The sequence below is a fragment of the Stegodyphus dumicola genome, chromosome 2, assembly GCF_044657685.1.
Source record: "Stegodyphus dumicola isolate Sdum_Otavi_A_Nest chromosome 2, ASM4465768v1".
Lineage (NCBI taxonomy): Eukaryota > Metazoa > Arthropoda > Arachnida > Araneae > Eresidae > Stegodyphus > Stegodyphus dumicola.
In genome coordinates, this window is record NC_140769.1 from 161,221,716 (window position 1) to 161,242,065 (window position 20,350).

The 20,350-nt window shown below is 34.7% G+C and overlaps 1 protein-coding gene across 3 annotated transcripts in view; it reads left to right on the top strand.

The window, feature by feature from the left end:
* MESR6 (misexpression suppressor of ras 6) overlaps positions 1 to 20,350 on the top strand; it is a 692,054-nt gene that overhangs the window by 85,544 nt on the left and 586,160 nt on the right. The window lies entirely within an intron of this gene.

A 20,350-nucleotide genomic window follows, 5' to 3' on the forward strand; every position in this document is an offset into this window, starting at 1 on the left:
AAACCCATTCGAAACAAGTTCTTACAGAGAAGACAAATGATAAAGCAGTAAAGCCAACGTTTTTTCAAGCCACGTTAAATGGTGAAGTTCCATGGATCATTCGAACAGTTTAAAAAATTTCCTTGCCAGAGATATATTAAAAAGGTATGCCGCAAGGTTTTCATCATCCATTCTCACAAAACATCAAAAAACTTAACTGTCTCCTCTCAGATGGAAGGAAGGTGTTCTCATAGTAACTTTTGCTGTTCCTGTGGACATGTTCTCTCTTTTATCTGACCCGAAAACACAAAAGGCAGATACTTAACAGTATTTTATCAAAATGGTATCCATCTTCGAAAATGTAAGGTTTAGATCTTAGAAGTTTTGTGCTGCAAGTAAATGTTACACATATAGTTTTCGTTCACTAGTAGGTAAGACCGCTGATCAGTGAAACTGCATGGGCATTTTGAGACTTTGTAATAAGGGTTTTTTTTTAAAATTTATTATTATTATTATTTTTTTTTTTTTTACGAAACCCTCTAGCCATGCGCCACTGAAGTGTTGCCCAGTCTGTTGATAGTCCTAGGCTACTGACATCCATTTTACACTACTAGCTTTCAAAGACTTTACCAGTCGGCCGCTTTTCGGCTATAGGAAATATACTTCAGTAGAGAATTTTTTTGAAAATTAGTAAATCATGTGGCAGTCACATATGATAAAGCAGAAACCCAGACGTAGTTGGATGTGTTCAGTGGTTTTAACCTCTTGAGCATTTAATTCATGCCCTGGCAAACGGCCCGGGAGCAATGACTTTATTTCTTAAAATAAGTTTTTTTTTGGTTGTTTCTTTTGATGCTTCATTAGGTAAAATGAATGTGAATTTAAAGTACGTTTTTATTGTATCAGTTTGTTAGCTCTTTTATAACCTGTACTTTTTGTTCAAATCAAGAAAACATTTCGTAGATCGTACCTTGTTTATAGATAGTTCAGTAGAAATTGGTAACACATCGAGTTGAGTTACAACTTGAGATCAAACTTCAATCTGCAGTGTGGTACTGAATTAAGAAAATAGCAGAGTCATAAAGGATTCTGTAAATTTTACTTTGTTAGACAAGTTCGACAAACTTGCGGATTTTGCTCGAAAAATATTGGCTATATTTGTATTAACTCACACACGTGAACAATCATTTTCTATTATGAACTTCAATAAAAACGTTTCACATTCAAGCATCACCGATGATCATTTCTAGGAATCTCCACTACAAGATTAATACTTGAAATTTATGGAATGGTGCAAGATTAAAACAACATAGTCCTTTTCATCAAATTGTTGATTGTTATAAATTTATTTATTTTTATGTTAGAATTCATTTTCCCTGAAAATAACAATTAGTATCAAAATATATAATTTAATTTCTGTGCCACGATGTTATTTTAGCTTTTTTAGCCCAAAGGGACGTTAGCACACAAGGGGCTGTTAATCTCGAAACGGCAATTTGTGTTGAATCACTTAAATGTTATTACTATCTTAACAAATCACTTTTCAAATTGTTGCCATCAAATAGTATCGCCCTGTGTTATATTTAAATAAATCAAATAATGAAGAATCTGCATAAATGTATGTGTGTTTCTCGCATTGTGAAAAAAACAACTGTACCTAGAGACATCAAATTTTGAATAATGTGATCTTCCACTGAATATGGGCATCTGGAAGCCCTAATTTTGAATTTGTTTTATGATCTATTTCATATTTTATAACACTTTAACGAATTTTTGATAAAGAAACTCAACGATTTCAAAGCGAGCGATGGCAACACTGTACGGAGAAAAAAACTTTTTATGTCCAGCGCGCGATACTGTGTATCGTAAATTATAAAGATATGCTCATTTCAAAATTATTTTGCGATATTGCCGTTGAATTGAATTTTATGGTTTTAGTGTGAAGAATATGATATTTAATAAATAAAGGAAACTCATTTGGGGGGGAAACGCTCATTTGGTTGTAATGTAAAATCTGAAATCTTTGAGTTTTTTTTTTTTTTTTTTTTTTTTTTTTTTTTTAAAGTTTTATTTGGCCTTATTTTTTTTTTTTTTGCTACGAGGTTTAATCACTTCATAATTCATGTAGATTTGAGGGGCAAGCAGTTTTACTATAAAGTTAGAAAATTAGCATATAGCCCGTATGCGAGAGTTGTGATTTCAAGTAGAGACTGCCTGCCTTGGAACTTTCATCTTGGCGAATAACCACTGCCTTACATTAGATTGAATATCTAATGATAAGATAAAATTGGTTTGATAAGTTCGATTTTCTAATTGCCGTTAGCAGTTTTTTCGGTGAATCTTTTAGCCTGTGTTGGAATAAATGAGACAGTACTTGTATATTGTTTATAGAACAGTTTTAAGGAAACTTATATCTGACTGAACCAGATCAGAGTGACTGGTACTTTCGGGTCGTGTCAGTTTAGTTTAACTAATCCCAATTTGGTTTGGCTTATGTGATTACGGCAAAGCCTCGAGAGCTATCTGCCTAATCGAAGGGATGCCTTCGTGGAGGACCCTTCTAAGGAAAATTGGCTCGTATAGCTTTACGAGCTAAAATATGTTACACCTGGGGGGGGGACACGAAAACGCCCGTGCAGCCAGCACCTTCGCGGGATTTGAACCTCGGACCGAACTATCTGTGTTCAGCGACTTTGCCGCTGGGCGCCCAAGTGGTGAAGTAGAATAAATTTAAAATTAACATATATATCTATATCTCTTTGTTTTAAAAATTTCATTATTGTAATGGAGATAACTCACCCGCGGAACTCACGAAACACAAATTTAACTTGTAAAGAGCTAACTGAGATTAGTTAAGCCCGAGATAAGTGTTAAAAATTGACAGGTCTGTGGCATGTTTATCTCATATTGATTATTTTAAATTCTTACAGATGTACTGGAAGTCCATCGAAATATCTGAAATATCTTTCTTAGCATTAAAATTTCAACAGTCTGCGAACAATTTTTGAGGAATGCTTCATACAATTTTTTTTTTTTTTTTTTTCCTGCTAACTGACGGCAACAAACGGAACATATGTTATATCGTCACCATGTAGCTTAGCTGAAAAGATTATAACAGCACTCATATTTTTGAGTAAAATATTCTAGTCTTCATTTTACTTTAGCTTTGCATTTAATTCGATAAGGTTTTAAATAACTTCCAGTATCTTGAATAAATGAGAAACGTTCTGCTTCATTTAAAGCATTTTAACTTCTGTTTGTCGTAAATTTTAGCCCAAATGCGCGTTACCCCATAAGGCCTATTAATCTCGAAATAGAATTTTGCGTCGAATCGCGTTCCGTTATGAATATTGAAATTTTCATACAAATTATTATCATTAAATTTTTATTAAATTCATAGTTCAAAAAATTTCTACACTTGTTAATTTAAACATTTTGTATCTGATTAAAATTTGTAATTTTTAGTGCAAATTTTATTTATATTATCAATAAGAAACGTTATTGGTTGTTTATTGCGTTCGTTTGTAAAACGATTCTTACATTTTTCCATTCTCCAGATTTTAAATTGCTGATTTATTTCATATTGAAAACAAAAATTACTTATTCTTCATATAACATGCTTTTTTTGACTATGACTATGACTTTAATTTTCATTTTGTGATTTACTTTTCATTTGAATTTAAGCAGCGTGCTTTTAAAATTTCGACCTATCAGGATTGAGCTGATCAAAGCACGATTTGAGTTAATTCCAATTTAATCTTTTCCCTAAAATTAATTTTCTTAGTTGCGCATTGTTATCTCGGAAAGAAAATAATTTTCTTTTGCAGTTGTCGAGATGCGAACCCTATGAAGAATATGTCCTGGGAAATGTAAAATCGATTAGCTTTTCTTTTTATTCGAATTTAGTTTTTACGCATCTTTGATTTATCTAATAATTAAAATTCATTTATTTATTTTTGTTTTGAATTTAAATCTTTTTCCACAGAATTTTGTTTTTAAATTTTTTCACTTATGTTAATTGTATTTACTTATGTCATAAGCTTTTAGTGAATGGTTTCATAATATGTTTGTCCCAGATGTCCAAAATTATTTAAGTGAAAAGGGATTGCTTTTTAAAACTCTTCTATTAATTAATAATGCACCTGGTCATCCTGAAGATTTACAACATGAAAATGTAGTTGTTTACCAAAGAATATAACTTCTTTATTACAGCCGTTAGATCAAAAAATAATTTCAACTTTTAAGGCATTGTATATCAAGCTAATCTTCAGGTATATTTTAGAACAAATGGAGAATGAGAATCTCTTACTCTTACAGATGCTTAGAAAAAATTTACAATCTTAAATTGGTGTATTTAATTATGGCAAAGCACACGAGGGCTATCTGCTTAAGGGGGAGGGATGCCTTCGTGGAGGACTTTCTAAGGGAAACTGGCTCGTATACACGTTGGACATGGGGAAAACCACGAAAACGCCCATGCAGCCAGCCCGTTCGCGGGATTCGAACCTCGGACCGAACTACCAGTGTTCAGTGACTTTACCGCTCGGCCGCTGATGGGCCTCAATCTTAGATTGTGTTAAGCATGTTGGACTGTCATATACTCCGATTAAATCAACACTCAACGCCTGCTAGAAAGCAATATGGCCGGACGCTGCTAAAGATGAGAATGATTAGATTACCATTACAGCATGAATATTCTCAGATCACTAAATTGGCCAAACAATACGAGGAGAAGTTTTTGAGGATTTAACTCAGGCAGATATTGAAGAAATAACGGTTGATGAAGGAACTAAATGAGGATGAGTTAGTTAACATGATTCATGAAAAAATTAAACATGATGGAGACACTGATTCTGATGAACAGCAATTTAAACTAGTTGCGTTCACAGCAAGAGTCATCAGCGTAGGACTTGAATTGGGAAAAAAAAATACGTACTCATTTTTTACAAGATGACACGAATATTGAACGAGCTATCCGATTCCAATGGAATCTTAGTAAGTGCTTAAATCAATATGAGGTAAATAAATCAATATCACAAAGATTTAAGAAAAAAAAAAACCTAGCCAATTGTTAATTACGGATTTCACTACAAAGTCTTGTCGATCTGAGATCTTCCCTTATTCCTCAACCATTGAAGCAGAATCTTATCAAGAACGCTCAACTGATGAAAGTGACATTATACCAATCAAGAAGAAAAGACTAAGTTCATGAAAGTGATGACAGTGATTAAACTTATAATAATTATTTTGAATGATCTTATATTTTCTTAATTTAAAATTAAGTTAAATATGTACTTCTATTAGCTACATATATTTGTTATTTTATGAACGAAGTATAACTTTATTTATTTTAAGATGTCTTACTTTTGTTTTTGTTAATAAATAACTAAATTATGCACATTTAATGTGTTTTCCTTTTTACACGGTTTTACATAGCAAAATCCAAGATTTCGATTTACACGGTTTTGTACGGAACCTATCTTCCGTGTAAATCGAGTGATAGGTATATATAAGGGCGAGTCAAATGAAAGTGAGCCAACCCCTCCTCAGCAAGAATGGTTCGGTCCATCATCTGCGGCGCATGCGCGTAGCACAGAGACAGCCTTCATTTACGAAAGTGGCGCGAAAGTGTGAGGTTAAAGTTCTTTAAGGCGCTCACTGGGTTTAGCTCTTTAAGGCGTACTTTAGTTCTTTAAGGCGTACACTGGGTTGAAGACGGTAGCGTGACATAATGGACACTCCAAAAGAGGAACAGCGTGGTGTGGTCAGGTTTTTGACAGCTGAAGGTGTTTCCCAACATGAAATTAGTCGCCGTATGACTGCTGTGTACGGTGAACATTGCATCGCATTGGCCACTGTGAAGCGTTGGAGCAAACGGTTCAGAGAAGGACGTGAAAGTTGCAAAGACGATCCAAGACCGGGCCAAAGCCACCTTGCAATCACCCCCGACACAATTGCACAGGTTGATGAGCTGATTAGACAAGAACGGAGGATAAGCATCGATGAACTGGCAGAGCGTGTGAACATCAGTCACGGTTCGGTTTACACTATAATTCATGATCATCTCGGTTATCGGCTTTTGTGTGCTCAATGGATGCCCAAGATTTTGAACGACCGCCAGAAGACGGAGAGGTTCGGCGCTGCTTTGACTCATCTCATCCGGTATCAAATGAGGGTGACGACTTCTTGTCTGCAATTGTGACCGGAGACGAATCATGGTGCCACCACTACGAACCTGAAACACGCCGGCAAAGCTTACAGTGGAAACATTTGAATTCACCACCCCCGAAGAAAGCAGAGGCTGTCATTTCCTCGGGAAAGGTGCTATTGACTTTTTTTTCGATTGTCAGGGGCCATTACTGATTGAATTTGCTAAACGTGGAGAGACTATCAATAGTTCGCGATATTGTGCAACGCTGGATCGGCTGCGTGTCGCAATCAAGAACAAGCGACCTGGAAGATTGACGAATGGTGTGATCTTGCTACACGACAATGCTCGTCCCCACGTCGCTGATGTGGTTAAGACACAACTGGCAAAGTTCAAGTGGGACACGCTGAAACATCCTCCATACAGCCAAGATTTGTCGCCATGCGACTTTCACATTTTCGGGAAACTGAAAAAACATCTCAAGGGTACCAGATTCGTGTCGGACGACGCCGTGAAGGAGTCGGTTACAGACTTTTTGAATCGACAGCCCAAGGAGTTTTATGAGACGGGGATCACGCGGCTCATTTGTCAATGGGATAAATGTCTCAATGTTCATGGAGACTACCTTTAAATAAAGTACTCTGTTTGTCATATATTCGCATTGACTCACTTTCATTTGACTCGCCCTTGTATATATACACTCCATCCTATTACATATATATGTCATAATTTCGAAGCACTGTCGCGATGACTGAGTGGCACGGCGAGAAGAAGGAGTTGATACCAAACTAGATTTAACCAGTTAACATCTTTATTTGCAGATACACTAGAATAATTCCTTGTAGACAAGATACTGTGTAATCAAAGCAATTACGATAATTTCTAATATGCACAGGGTAAAAAGATGCGGCATCATTTCAGGCAGGGAAGTATAGGCGGCGCAGAGTTGTTTGTATGACAGAAGTCAGGAAAAAAGAAAGCTTAGTGCTCGTGACTCAGTATTTATACTTCGTAGGTGCAGAAAGTATTCTAAGCTATGATTGGTCAATATTAGTTTTAGTTACCTTTTTCAAGCATCGTTATGTAATTTGGAATGATCTCGAATTTGGGAGAACAAATGAATTTAGGGGGAAAGCATATAATCTAGAATTTTTAATTTTGAGGTTGCGCATTATTTTTAAAGCAGCTATTGTTTTTTTTATATCTTATATAAAGCAGCTATTGTATTTTGTTTTTATCTTACTTATATATATATATATATATTGTTACGAAATGTACAGGCGCGGTAAGATGGCTTCCCCGCAAAGCAGTTTAAGGGTTGCCATAAAATGGCAAGGGAAGGCAGAATTGCCACATTTGGCGAGAAATCGCCCATTTGGCGACAAAATTGGCGATATACCATGCACGGATGGAGAACCTTCTGGAACGAATTCTTACCGGTTTAGCCCAGAATATTCTCGAACACAAGCCGAAAGCTATATAAACCCTGGTGGTCTGCAGTCAGTTAGTGTGTGCCTCGTCTAGTGAGCTGATAGTCATTCAGCAAGTGTCTCGAAGTCTAGCGCCGAGGTGGTCGTCGAGTGCATCAAGAGAGTCTTTTAGTGTATCGCGAGTTAGTGTATCGTCGAGTGCATTGCGAGTTGTAGCGTGGAGAGTCTAGAGAATACGCGGAGTTCCGAGAACGACCAAGCAGAGTCGGGAGCTGTACTCTGGTGCTTTGTAGTGAAGCTGTCTCCACCGTGATAGCTTGATAACCTGAAGGCTGTGTCGCTGATCGTGTTAGCGTGTTTATAGTAGATCTTCGACGGCTGTAAAACGTGACTTTGGAGCTGTCCTGATCGGTATTGGCTAAATAAAGTGTGTTTCGATACTTTATCAAGTGTCGTCGTTGTAACAATATATACCAACATATTAGCCAAAATCAAAGCAGGTTTAAATATTATATTCAGTCTAATAAAGGAGAAATAAATTAGTACAAAAGTTCTGTAAAACTGGAAGAAGTACTAAAAGAACCACTGTTAAGCAACATAAGTAAATGCAATTAACATAAGTGAAAAAACTTAAAAACAAAATTCTGTGGAAAAAGATATAAATTCAAAACAAAAATAATACATATATATGTAACGAAAGCACAAATTTTGAAAGCACTGTATTGAGAGTTAGTTCCACGCACTTTTTCTGAAGAATTTGCAAAATGAAGTAAGTACCATATTTGGATACTCGATGATATCTAACTTTAAGACGATGAAATTGCAGCTACTTTTCCCATTGGAGTGTTAGGCAGCAGGTGCACAAAATGACATGATATAAAATGAATGATTTGGAGCTTGGCGGTGGCGTAACAGATGAGTAGCGAAGAAACTTGGCACGGCAAACATGTCCGGATTCAAGATGACTTTATTATTGAGGAAAGAAAGTCGGGATTCGCAATATTTGGTTAACATACGGACGAGCGTCTTATGCGCTCTAGTACATTTTTGTTAGATCAGCACATATTCCTTGAACAAAGAAGTTAGCCGCAAAGCTTCTGGCCAGGAGGAAAGCTTAAGCGAAAATGACGCATCAGTTCATAGAAAGAAGGGAGAGAGTCAGTTTTTACTTATGGTTTACAATTCGGTGATTGGTCATTAAGCATCTTCATTAAGGGTTACATAAGATGGCATGATTAATTTGAATGACGCAGTTTAGACTTAAGCGCTATTTTTAGGACAGATAGATGAGGTTCCCAAATGGGAAAAAAAAAAAAAAAAAAAAAAAAAAAATGAGGTTATAGCGAATTTAAAAGTTTGCTTTCATATTTTTTTATCTCATATATATATGTGTGTGTGTGTGTAAGAAAATTAGGAATATGTAAAGGATTAAATTAGCAACGTAAATTTCGCTTCTCAATTCAAAAAATAATAGCCCCGCTTTGCACTGCGTCATTTCTAGATTAATCCATGTCATATGACTCTTACATAATTCTGTTGATGTTAACTAACTCCCAATGAACTAAAACTCAAGCAACCAATAGTAATTTTACAGCAATATTAACTATCCAATCAAAATGCATTGAGAACCAAAACTAACTCATACTTTGAATTAAGATTTTACCCTGAACATAACGCACTTGCTTTCTACGCTTTCGTGTAGCTGGACTGCAGTCTGTCTGCTCCTTCTATCTTATTGCAAATTTATTTAAAATGTAAACCTTTTGGAATTGGCACATTTAATGTGCCAACTTGATTGTAGCCACAACATGTTTGCTGAAATAAAGACTGAAGATTTAATCTGCCTTCGCCTCCAATTTCCTATTCATTATGGATCAACACTTCTACGCCGCCAAAATTCTGCTCGCCATTGCTTCTGAGTTTTAATCTATTACACACACACATATATATCTATATATATATACGTATATATACATATATACACTAGCTGAAGTACCCGAGTTGCCCGAGCTTTTCGCAGTGAGAAGAGGCTTCGTTTAGAGGGACAGCGGTGGTTTTCCGAAATCTCATGTAGACATTGATTTTCCTTTTATTTGGTCCCTGGTGAATTGTGCAAAATTTTACTAAGCTCGAATACAACTGTAGATTTTACTTAAATATGTTTTGCATTTGTCTGCTCCGAACGTAAACAAACAAATTCTCCATGACGACTCTTGAGCAAATCACGTATAACTGCTATGTGAAAAATATATTATTTCCAAGTTAATGGTGTTTTTAAGTTAAAACCTGTGTTGCACACAGCCCTGGTGGATCGATGTTACGTAATAGTATGATAAGGGATCTTTTATTTAAAGTGAGCTTGTGTGGCGGTGTTCCTAGAAGCTCAAGAGCATTTAAAAATTCTGTCATGCAAAGCACGGCTTGCTTGCTCTGTATTCATTACTAAGTAGAGGGCGGAAATGTGACAAAGTTCTCGAGAAGCATTTCCTGGATAAGCTTTATATAATTATGAATTAGTATCGATCCGTCGATCGATTATTTGAAGAGGTGAATTTTGCTTTGTTATCCTTTAATCTTGTCCTTATGCCCAAGGGATAGTAGTTCGCGATGCTGACTGCCGTACCGAAGGGCCCGGGTTCGATTCCCGGAGAAGGTATGAGTAAATGCATAGTGTCTGTGCCGGAAGTCCTCTCGAGAGATTGGTGCTAGAGGAAGAGAGGTGGGAGACACTCGGACCCGTCCCCCCGGCGTGCTCTTCATCAAAATAAGGGGCGGCATTGGGTAAAATCGTATTGTGACCCATATGGTGCTCAAGGCTGTTGTCAACGAACGATAGGCACAATCTTTCTTCCTTGTCACGTTGAATTTCGTGGGTTTGCTCTCTGATGTTACTATCCATCGGGTGGGATAAGTCACAAACAAACAAAATGAAATGAAGTTTTGTTCTGTTTTATCTGTTTAATATCATATTTATCTTTTTGGTTTTATATTATGTTTTATGATCGAGTTTTTATGATTTGCATTGCTTATGAAATTGCGCACAGAGCACTGTCATTACGTGCATAGATGCTTTTTTTTTTTTTTTTTTAAACAACAGTCATCTATAGTACAGAACATATCGATCATTTTACATTAATTCTTATCAGGGAAATTGTTTGGGTTTACGAACATTTTGGTTGACGAACGGCTTTCAGAAACGAACCAAATTCGTGAATCGAGATTTCACTTTATATGAGTTTTTATAACATATGCAGATTTAAAATACAATCCCATTTGATATTTTTTAAAAGGTAGCTATTTCCAAACGCCCAGTGTTTGATTATGTTATATTGAATCGAAGATATATGTGCGTGTTTAGTTTAACTTCTAAGAAAAGTTTAGTTGTTTCTTTTATTATATCTGGGGAATAAAAAATACAGGAGTTTGTAGACTTTGCCCTTCTTCCCGCTTTTCTTTTTTTTAATCTGCATTTTCTGTTTTCAAGAGGAACATCTATCCTCTTGTTTTGACAGCAACCGATGGTGGTAACCTCTCTTCCAGAATGTTAACTTCAGCCTTCAGTGCAGACACCTGATGGAAACCTCGTATTAACCCTTGCGCTCCATCTGTCGTTTTATCCTATGTGAGATTCATTCTGGAAGGAAATGGTAGGGAAAAAAAAAGCACCCCTCGGAACTTTTTTGGGGTGAATGTTTCAAAAAAATACATTTGACTCGCATCCCCACAGAGGTGCTTGTCTCGTTTATTTGTGCGGCAACAACCCTTTCCATGGGACTTTCGTTTTTTAATCTCTTCCCCTTTCTTTTACCCGTTGTTATGTTCTTTCCCAGCAGGGTGAATGAGAAGGCTCCGTTAGGGATGGTTCCTGTGCTCCCGGAGAAAAAAACAGGGTTGAAAAACCTTGTGTTTTTGAATGATGTTAAGGGTCGAAGCCCTGGCGTTGAACTCTTTCGTACGTTCTTGGACAGTGCTCCCCGACTTCCTCTCGCTTTTCCGTCATGCCTGCATTCAGCAGTCTAGGAAGCTGAATTTGGTTTTTCAGCTGACTTAGAATCTTGTGGTTTAGGGTACTATTTTATAACAGCGATGTTCGCTAAGCGCGATGAATTATCAGATCAAGATAGCGATGCTGAATCTTTTAATATCGGCATACAAATCAGACAAAAAATCAAAAAGATTCCTAATTTGATAATGCTTGTACATCATCTTCAATTTGTACGAGGTGGTTTGCAGAAGATAGACAAACTCTCTTTACTTTAGACAAAATGATTTGCTTTGTGATAACTAGGCTTAGCAATTATAAATTGAACTGAAAGAAAATGTATGTGATCCTTTACATTTGGTTTGACTAACAGCAGTTAATGATCATCAGTTAATGATACTATAATCAGTTAATGATACTTTCTCCCTCTTTCCAGCATGCCTTCACGATGTAACGGTAGCGCACTCGACGCGTGTTGGAGTGGTCCAGATTGTGAAGGCATTGCTCATTTTTCACGTCTCCAACATCAAAAATCCTCATTTTTTACGTCTCCAGTATCAAAATCAAAAGTACTGAAGACTTTACAATACATTTATTGAGAAATCTTAATGTCTATGTCTAAAGCTGTAGGTGGGTATTCTGTAAACTTCAAGTCTAAGGGAAATTTTATGGACTAAAGTGCTACTTGAATCTCAGTTTAGACTTTTAATGTTTAAATTTTTTCTTTAATTATTATTTAATTTTCTTAGTTCTTTTTTTAGTGATATTGTGCTTTATTTATTTATTTATGATGTTAGTTCTATGACTTATTTATGTAAACTTCGTAGTATATACTTTGTGGAAAACTCATGGTAAACTCTTGGAATAAGCTCAGCCCCTAAAAAACGGCAGAGCTTGATCTTTCTTAAAATTATTTTTTCTTTGAACGCATATAATGCCCCCGTGCACACGAAGCTAAAATTAATTAAATGATCCATGCATTAATAAAATAAACAGACACAGAGAACGGCAGTCTAGACTTTACGAAGACAGATTATTTCACTGGCCAAGTTACGCCTAGCTTTTTAAAATCGTTCTGCGGACATAATCGAGGGCTGTCAAAAATAGGACAGAAAAATATAAAATATTCCATATCATGAGGTATTTTTTTCAAACTTTAACGTAAGCTATTTGATCTTAGATTGAAACGAAACATGTAACTTTCAAATTGACGGTGGCCAGATAAAAACTGAGGTATTTTAAAATTTTTTAAAAAAGACTCGGAATGTGTTCTACGGTTAGGAAAAGTAAAAAATATTTTGGTCGGCTCAGCATTACAGGATGAAGTGTATCTTCATTTCAGTTAGATAAATGCTCGTTATGTTAAAAAAACTTTAGCATCTTCCGCTAAGAAATCAGCTCTTTCATTGCTATAACTGCCGTGATGACCACACACATATGCATTCTCCTATCTAGTGAATTGCCAGCTAAAAGAATTTCGATGACAGTTTGTTTCTGCTCGTAATACTGGTCAGAGGTGGAGAGAAGAAAGGGAATCGGGACATGTAACTATCTTGAGGATGCTGTCGCATTATTCTTAATCAACCTGATGGCAAGATAAATGCAGAGAAGTTGTGCTTGGAAAACTGCGCATTCATTTTGAATACGGTGCTTCAAATAGCGAACCTCAGATTGGTCTCAAAGAAGAATTAATGCCACGCCAACTTTATTGTTCATTTTACTACTACCTGTAAAACAAATAACATGGAAACATTTTTCAGCAGTCTCTTCAAAGAAATTTATGGACTGTAAAGCTGTTGGATGAGGAACTTCGCAAAAGGTTACATTTTTATTTGTGCTTTCTTAAAAAATATCATTTCACGATGCTTCGAAAATATTCTTCTTCTACTCAGTTTCGAAATTAGTAGTCAAAATCGATTCGCGCTTGACTAGCAGGCAGGATAAATCAATAACAGACTTTTGCTGCTGAGAGTAGTGTATATGGTTCTTCCTACTTGTTTATTAAACAAGGACTTAATCAGAAGCGCAGGATTTAATATCTGCATTGTTGATCATTCAGATGATCAACCATCCAGAGCAATGGTAATCTTACACATTTTCTTGACCGTCTTTGGAAGCCATGGACTGTCATTTCCATCAGCTGTTATTAACACTGTAAGCGTTTCTCAAGCAGTTTTGTGATGTTTAACGCAAAATTTATTTGTGTTACGTTGCGTGACAGTTTACATTTTTGGTTTTTACGCGGTATTTGAACTCAACATTAAGGAACTAGAAAAAACATCACTCATACTGCGTTGAAGGTACTAAACCTTTTCCACTTGAGTACCTTTCCTCTTCCCTGATACGTGAGTCCCAAACGTAATGGTACAATATTGTCACACAGAGCGTAAGAATTTCATTCTGATTACTTCTCAGACAAGCCTCGTATTTTTATTTGATGCGGAAGAATAACCTCATTAGATGCAGTATGGGAAAGGAAGCTTTGATTTTCAAAGCAATTTGAGTAGGCATACGAACGGCATAAATATTGATTCATTGTTAGAAGCATCAATACACGTTGCGAAGAAGCTAGAAAATGTTAAAAGCATCTGGTAAATTGTTGTGCAAAATTTTTGAATATGTAATTAAAGTTTTAGAAAAATGAAATTCTTTCACTTTTAAATAATAAATATTTTTAATAAATTTAATTCTTTTACTTGTACGAAGTAAAGGAAGTATTGTAATTCGGAAAAATTTCGGGTATCATGCTTCAACGAAAATATCCATTTTGACCGCTCCTCAATCCATTCGAAAGGTGTTTTTATGTGGTATTTGTACGTATAAACAGAATAAAGGACTGTAAAACAGACTGTAAAATGGATTCAGAAGAGTTTCGTTTTCTCGTGACGTTTGTACGTACGTGTGTAAATATGTATCTCCATAACTCAAAACCGAGTAGACTTAGAACGCTGAAATTTTGTATATGGGACTACTATAGTTATGTAGTTGTGCACCTCCCTTTCTGCTTGCAATCGGTCGTTGAATTATGTTCTATGTTCCGATTAAGGTTTTTATGTTTTGAGTTAATCTACACGCAATATTTGTAGAATTATCAACGATGAGCAAATGTAAACTTTCATTTTTGTGCATCAAAAAATCTGTCTTCCTGCCTGCTGGCCGAAATGCTTGTTTTTGCGTAGAAACTCTAATTTTAATTGTAAAAAAATTTGTTTAATTGTTTTTGGTCGTATTTAGTGTTTTATGTCTTTCTGTATTTTTCAATTTTTAATGAAGATGTTTTGAGTTTTTATGCATTTTTTGCCTTGACGCGAAATGAGATCTGAATTGATGGAATGAGAAATATATCGCCAATTAATTTTGGGGAAATAAGTTTAAATGAAATGCAGCAAAAAATGTGTATAATTTAGTAGACCGTATAAGGAAGCCATGTGGTGTCGACATCAGATATTTGTAAATAAGTGAAACGAACTGTTTTAGGTAAATAACCATTTGGCTTAATCTACCTTTCATCTAATAAGAAAAATGCGCAAAATTGCCTATCCCACGTTTAGACATAATCGCTAGATCATTTCTTCAGTTTTTCTTGGTTGTGCATAAATTGGATTATTGTCAGCAAAATAACAAACGACGTGTCAGTGACGAAAAGCTTTGAGCAACCTAGGTAACCATAAGATTAACAATTCTTGCCGTTGTCGCCTGTTATATTTTTTCCAAACTAAGTTTTAAAATTTTGCTTTGAGAAGGGGGTGATTATTGTTCGCTATGAAGAAATTTAAAAAGTTTCCAATTTTTTTTTAACTGAAGCTAATAATTTGAACCTTGTATTTCTTCTTACTAAATAATGGAGAAATGTTCTTCGATTAGTAGATTTGTACGGACTCAAATTATATAAAATCTTAAATTCTGACTCCATAAAAATAGTCAGACAACTTATTGCCCTGTCCTAATCCTTCAGAAAAGTTATACCAAGTCAGGAGAAGATTTAAAACAAATCCTTTTATTGAATCTTTAACGTTTTGCAAAGTATGCTTAATAAGAGTATCGTTTAGTTTAAATATCACGCTGAATAACAATGAAACACAAAGTCCAACATTAAGAATCAGCCAATCATTAAGAATCAGAATTAAAAATTTCTTTCAGTTTCCATAGTTTTTTAACTACCTTCTTCAACTGCTAAGTGCAAATGAACCAAATAAAGGGTGAAGAAACATGAGATAAGGATAAAGTACGATAAGAAAAGTTGGACAGAAGTTAAGCTATTGGCGTCATCTATTGATGGGGAAAAAAAAAAAAAAAAAATTCTTAAAGGCTAAGGTAAAATTGAATTGCAATTGGGGTCATTAACTAGAACAGAAGTGTTTTTTTCGGGGGGGGGGGGGTAATTAGCTAACAGATACGAAGCAATGCCTAAATTTGATACAATACGGCGGAAAGGACTACCACTTTTATGAATTTTGGGAAGAGCATATAAGATGGCACAATTCGCAACAGATGGGATAAGCGATCGTTTTAAGTGAGTCGGAAGGATTTGTGAAGATTTGCACTTACCACTTATCCTTATCTTATCTTTCTTCACCCTTTATTCGGTTCATTTGCACTTAGCAGCAGCTGAAGAAGGTTAAAAAAGTATGGAAACTAGTACTGCAAAAAAATTTTTAAAAATTTACTCTGATTCTTAATATTAGACTTTGTTTTTGAAGAATACCGTTGTGAATTTAATATAGCACCAACGTTTAATTTCACACTTAAATATTTTAAAATGTGAAAATTCCTTACTTCCTTAATTATTAAACAACTGCTGATTTAAATCTTGGCTCAGACCCTCGACTCACGCGAGCAAAACACGGCTGTAAAAACAAAGGTTTTAGCATATATTAAAGCCGATTCAAGTCAAATCAGAAGCTGAGCGAAAACTATTAGTGGGACGGTCAGTGATCGCTGCCAGAAGCTCTCTCCTAATTAAAAAAATTCTGTTATGCCTTTTTCACTAATTTGCATCTTAGTGAAATGTAGATAAGTTTCATTGGCTTCTTTTAGTAGCCGACGAAACTGGAAGTGATAGTGCACAGAAAATAATAAGATAATTGAACATAACATCCTGCAAATGTAGAAATTCAGACTTCTCATGTTCGTAAAATTCTTCTAATTCTTCTCACCAATTCAAATTTGAATTTTTACTGTGCACTGAACATTAGTGGTTTAAATGATTTTTAACACCTTGATTGCCATATGCATCACTGATAATTCACAGCGGCTTTCGCTACTTTTCGGAACCGTGTGTATCGAAATGTGATTCACAGGTTTTTGTATTGTTTGAAGTTATGTGAGTCACCGGTCCTTCACAAATACACAGATTTATGCGGCTAAAATTATTACTCAAAAGAAAGTTGTTCCGCAAAAACTTGCTCTGTATTCTCGATTTCCGACTTCTGGAAGGTTTTTTTCCATATATTTTTATTTGATTTTTAATGTATAATATTAATGCAGGAACTTTTAAGTAATTATTGTTTATGTGGAAATAAAATTAAGAATTGAATTGATTTTTAGGATAAATGATACGAGAAAACGCTACAATTACAAAATAGCCCCGAAAAGTATTTTCCCGATTTTGCTGTGGCAGTCAATGTGTTCATTTTACTTTTTCACCCAGGATATGCATTTCGAATGAGTTTCCAGTGCAAAGCTTGATGCACTTTTCCGGGTTATTTCTGCTGCACATGCAAGGGAATTTCAACAGCTTTTCCATTTACTTATTAAATGAGCTGTATATCTATTTTTTAACCATGGTGCAATATAGAATTAATATTGTAGGAACTATCTTCAAGTATTGGAATTTTACAGCTTCATATTCATAGCACTGCAGATTCTCACTAGCATTAATATAATTATCTTTGTAAAGGTCATTTTCAGAAGTCATTTTTTTTTTATAAACCTTGCTGCAATCTTTCAGTCTTTATTATTATGCATATTTTCAAGTGAAGATTTAGGAAGTAGAGTGTACTCTCGATTATCCGGATGCAGACTATCCGTTCATGGGGCGTGCCCACGTTGCGCATTTACGCTATGCGCGAAAATGTGTAAAACACAAATACGCAAACACGCGCAAGTCCGAGCATGTTCTAAAAATTGCTGAGCTGCGTTTTTAGGTTTAGATTTTTTTTTTTTTTTTTTTTTTTTAGTCCAAAGGGATTTTAGTCCCGAAGGACTATTGCTTTCGTTTTGGCATTTTGCGTCGGACTCATAAACGTCGGTTCACTTTTCAAACTGTTGCCACAAAATGTTAGAGTCCTGCATTATATTTGAAGAAATTAAATAATGAAAAATCTGCATAAATGATTGTCTATTTCTCGCATTGTGATAAAACAATGGTACATAGAGCCATCGAATTTTGAATGACGAAATCCTACTGCGAATATGGGCATCTGAAATCCCAAATTTGGAATTTGTTTTATTATAGATTTTATATTTTGTAAAATTTTAACGAATTTTTGATTTACAAACTCAATGCTTTAAAAGCGAGAAATGGCAACGTTATATAGAAAAAAAAAATACTTTTATCTCCAGCTCGCGAGACTGTGTATATCGGAAATTCTAAAGATATGCTTAATTTAACATTATTCTGCGATATTGCTCTTGAACTGAATTTTATGGTTTAAGTGCAAAGAACATGATATTTCATAAATAAAGGTAACACTCAAAACGTTAAAAAAACGCCCCTTTGGACGTAATTTAAAATCTGAAAAATTTCAGATTTTTATGTCTATTTTCATATTTCGTATTTTTTTTTTTTTTTTTTTTTTTTTTTTTTTTTTTTTTTGTACGATTACCTCATGCAATTTATTCTCCATGTGCATAGTTAAAGGCATCATCTCGGTTGATGATTGGAATTTTTTTAGTCCAAAGGTGCAGTTTGCCCTTTAAAATTAATTTCATTTTGGCATTTTGCGTCGATTCACGATAAGCGTTGTTTCACTTTTTAGACTACTGCCACCTAATATTATGTATGATATTTAAAGAAATTAAATAATGAAGAATCTGCATAAATATATATATGTTTTTCGCACTATGATAAAACAACGATACCTAGAGCCATCAGAATTTGAATAACGTAATCTTCCATAGAATATGGATATGTGGAAGCCCTAATTTGAATTTGAAATTTGTAACACTTAAACGAATTTTTGATTAACAAACAAAACGATTTCAAAGCGAGCCATGGCCACACTGTACGGAGGGAGAGCGGAATTATCTCCAGCGCGCGAGACTGTGTATCGGAAATTCTAAAGATATGCTCATTATAAAATTATTTTGCGATATTGCTGTTGAACTGAATTTTATAGTTTAAGGGGCAAGAACATGATATTTAATAAGCAACGGTAACACACAAAATGTTATAATTTTTTATACATAATTTAAAATCTAAATTCTTTAAGTTTTTTTTTGTTTGTTTGTTTGCTTCGTATGTATTTTTAAGCATATTTTTTCTCCTGATTCTTTTAAAAATTTATTTAAAATTTCGGAACTAAAAAATGAATAAAGAACGCGCTATAAATTCTAAGCGTAAGAAATTTGTATGCCAGTAAACCAAATAACTGAAGTTGCACGCCAAAATATTGAAAATGTAAAATTCTTCGAAACTGTCGATCGAGAAAACATCAAAGAATGGTTCGATGGCGATTCGTCTGAGACAGACTTTTCAGTGCTTGTGTAATACGGATATCGTTTCAAATGTTACAAGAACAGAAAAATGGAGTGTAATACTAAAAATAAAAACGAAGAAGACACTGACGATTACATTAGTCTCGAGACAGCAATGACTTTTTTTTTTTGGAAACTCTGTTGACTGTCGACTGAAGGCTATTCAGATATAATGATAAAATAGCACTTCGAAAAATGTGCAGTGAACTTTGATAATAATTTAGACAATTTGACAATAAGTTAAAAATACTTAGTTTCAAAAACGAATTACTAATTTTTTAAGAAACACAACACATATAATATGCATAAAAATCGTCGTTTGGATTATAATTGTTTTTAAATTATCCGTGACCTGGTTTTCCGGTATTAGCACGAATGATCAAGAGTACATTACGATTATTTTTTAAAAAACAATTGAATGAAATTAGAGAAATTCGACAAGTATTTGTTAAAGGCACAAAACATTTTCTAACTCAAGATGTTTAGGAACAAATATATTTCTGTGTGTAATATATAGGAGATTACTGATATTTAAAATTTTCGTGCAGTTGCAGAAACGGACAGGATAAGCTGCATTTTAATATTATTTAAATCCCAATCAAGGACAATCAAGGAAAATTTTTAACTGTTCATATCTCTTAGAATTAAGCATTTTTTTTGTTTAATTTAAATTATTTCTCCCTCTACAGCCACTCTATTTTTGCATTGAGAATTTTAAGTTATAGTCTTTTAAATTAAAGTAATAATAAAAATTAATTGATAAGGTAATTTATTAATCTGGGTTAAGTAATTATTAGTCCAAAGGGGCTTTGTCCCTGAGGGACTATTGTTTTCATTTTGCAATTTTGCGTCGAATCACTCTGAATGTCCATTTCACTTTTCCAACTGTTGCCACTAAATATTATCGCTCTGTATTATATTTAAAGAAATTAAATAATGAAGAATCTGCATAAATGTATGTATGTTTCTCGCTTTGTGATGAAACAACGGCACCTAGAGCCATGACGTAATCCTACTGCGAATATGGGCATCGATTTCATATTTTGTAAAACTTTAACGAATTTTTGATTATCAAACTCAAGGATTTCAAAGCGAGCCATGGCAACGTTGTGC